The sequence below is a fragment of the Malania oleifera genome, chromosome 13 (genome assembly GCF_029873635.1).
Source record: "Malania oleifera isolate guangnan ecotype guangnan chromosome 13, ASM2987363v1, whole genome shotgun sequence".
In the NCBI taxonomy this organism is placed as follows: Eukaryota; Viridiplantae; Streptophyta; class Magnoliopsida; order Santalales; family Ximeniaceae; genus Malania; species Malania oleifera.
In genome coordinates, this window is record NC_080429.1 from 54,919,890 (window position 1) to 54,923,048 (window position 3,159).

The following is a 3,159-nucleotide window of genomic DNA, read 5'->3' on the forward strand; positions in this document are numbered from 1 at the left end:
CGCAATTAAATGTGTCAAACAATGATCAAAAGACTTACCAAACACAGAATAGTCATCCATAAAAATTTCGCACATATCATCTAACGTATCAGAGAAAATACTCATCATACAGCGTTGGAAAGTAGCAGGGGCATTGCATAGACTGAATGGCAATTTGCGGAAAGCAAAGGTGCCAAAGGGACAAGTGAAGGTAGTCTTCTCTTGGTCCTCAGGTGCTATGGCAATTTGATAGTAACCAGAAAATCCATCCAAGAAACAATAAAAAGAATTACCAGCTACTTTCTCTAATATCTGATCTAGGAAAGGTAATGGGAAATGATCTTTTCGGCTAGCCGAATTCAATTTACGATAATCAATGCACATTCTTTAACCCGTTACTTTCCTAGATGGGATAAATTCTCCATTAGCATTTTCAATGACAGTCAAACCATATTTTTTTGGAACTACCTGTGTTGGGCTTACCCATTTGCTGTCGGAGATCGAATAGATGATGTCGGCAGCTAACAATTTTAGCACTTCATTTTTTACCACCTCTTTCATGGATGATTTTAGCCCCCTTTGTGCATCTCGAACTGGTTTAGCATCTCCTTCGAGGAAGATATTATGAGTGCAAATGGAAGGGTCGATACCCTTGATGTCAGCAATAGTCCATCCAATCGCTCCTCGATTCTCTCGAAGTACCTACAATAATTTAGTTTCCTGTTTAAAAGTAAGGTGTGAAGAAATTACCACAGGGAATGTGCCGTCTACTGGACCCAAGAAAGCATATTTTAGCTCGGCAGGCAATGGTTTTATCTCAAGTGTTGGAATTTCTTCTACGGATGACTTCAGAATTTCTGGTAGGTTAATGGCCTCAAATGTAGGCTTACACCAACTACTTGTATAACTTGCATCAAACATATGAGGAACACTATTTGGGATCTGCTCCTCTGATTCTAGCAATAAATCATGAATCCCTTCAAACAGCACAAAAGAGTCATTTTCAAGTGCGGCATCGACGTCGAGTACCAACAGTAGCTCTGAAGTGTCTAAGTCATCTATCACATCTACTGCATGAGTATCTGCTTTGTCACACCCACTTGACATCCTATGAGCATTAAAAACATTCTTTCCAGTGTCATGTTCCCAAGTGTGAGCTTGAGGACTCCGCTCCGACAGTTAATTAGGGCATTTGAAGTAGTAAGGAATGGTCGCCCCAAAATGACAAGAGCCTGATAAATGGTGGAAACAAGCTGCTGCATATCCAAAACAACGAAATCCACGGGATAGTAAAATTTGTCAACCTGAACCAAAACATCCTCAACAATACCTCGTGGAGCCTTTACAGATATGTCTGCCAACTGTAGCATCATAGTAGTTCTCTTCAATTCACCCAAACCCAACTGGTTATATAACGAAGACGGAAGCAGATTCACACTACTCCCAAGGTCAAGTAAAGCTCTCCCAATACGATATTCACCGATCATGATTGGTATCGTAGGGGACCCAAGATCTCTAAGTTTCTATGGAGTCTAACTAAGAATCAATGCATTTACCTGCTCAGTTAAGAAAGCCTTTTTCTTCATGTTCAGTTTCCTTTTTACGGTGCAGAGGTCTTTCAGGAATTTTGCATATGTAGGGATCTGCTGTATCGCATCTAAGAGTGGGATATTGATTTTTACCTGCTTGAATATCTTTTGAATCTCCGTATGATACTTGTTCTTTTGTCCAGATGTCAAACGCTGAGGGTATGGGACCACCGGCTGGTATTCCTTAACTAGCTCATCTTCCTTATTATCGGGTGTTGTAGAACTCGAGCTAGCCTCATCTGATTTTTTCTTTCCTTTATCTGTCTCATCTACCGCCTCAAGTGTCGGCGTGGCTGGCTGTTAATCAGTAAGTAATTCAGTACGGGAAACTTCTTTTCCACTTCGCAAACTAATAACTGCTTTTGCTGACTCATACGCATCCCCTAAAACATTGTGCACTGACTGTTGTTGCTATCTGTATACCTGGGGATTAGGCTGAGGCTGTACAGGGAATTTTCCTTTTTTCAGGGTATTAAGCTGTGTACTCATTTTGCTTATGGCATCATCCAGTTCTCTATTGGTCGTAACTTGCATTTGCATGAATTGCTGGAGCATGGTTGCCACCTGCGCTACACTATCATTAGAAGCTTTCTTTACTGGAATGGGGACTAACGCTGGTTGGAATCCTGGTGGTGCGTAGCTCCGAGAATACTATTGCAATTGATACTGCAGTTGAGGAGCTACGATTGGATTGTATGTCAGTTGCGGAGGCGATGCATATAATTGAGGTGCCTGCTGATATCGTGAAGATAATGGACCAGGCTGATCATTTCTCCATTGGAGGTCTGGATGATTTCGCCACCCAGGGTTGTAAGTGTTTGAGAGCGGCTGATTCTGCATCTTATTGACCCAATTTTTCGATAACACCTAATCAAATCTGCTCTCTTGCAACACAGGTAAGAATTGACAATCCTGAGGTTTGTGGTCTGAAGTCTCACAAATCGTGCAAATCTCAGCTTTCGACTTTTTGGATTCCATGACTTCCAATTTCTTAGATAACGCAGCTACAAGGGCCTATAAGCTAGTGTCCTCTTTGACCTCATATCTGCCCCCACCACTGATTGCTCAGATAGGTTGGGCAGCTATCGGCACCCGTTCAGGTCATGCGTTCCACTGCTGGGCACTCTCAGCGAGATAGTCTAAAAATGATAAGCCCTCGTCTGGTTCCTTACAGAAGAACATCCCATTGCACATAGACTGGACAAATTGTTTGCACACAGGGGTTAAAGTAGTAAAAAAATAGTTCACTAACCTCGATGATTTGAAACCATGGTGCGGGCATATGTTCATCAGGTCCTTGAATCTCTCCCAACATGCCTGGAATGTCTCACCATATTTTTGCATGAACTGACTGATCTGCTCCTGCAGGTACTGAGTTCTCTGAAGAGGAAAGAACTTATGTAAGAACTCACGCTGCATTTCGGCCCAGCTAGTAATAGTGTTAGGGCGCAAAGAATTAAATCAGATTTTTGTCTTATCTTTCAGAGAAAAGGGAAACAAACGTAGTTTAATGTATTCATCAGTCCCAGCCCTATTAATGAAAGTGGTGCAAACCATCTCAAAGTCTGTCAAGTGTTGGTACGGACTCTCA

The 3,159-nt window shown here is 42.0% G+C and overlaps 1 non-coding gene across 1 annotated transcript; it reads left to right on the forward strand.

Moving 5' to 3' along the window:
- The first annotated feature begins 2,832 nt into the window (after positions 1–2,832).
- Positions 2,833–2,938, forward strand: LOC131147006 (small nucleolar RNA R71). Its single transcript, XR_009134540.1, has one exon. It is a non-coding gene; the product is annotated as a small nucleolar RNA R71 (small nucleolar RNA).
- Positions 2,939–3,159: the final 221 nt, after the last annotated feature.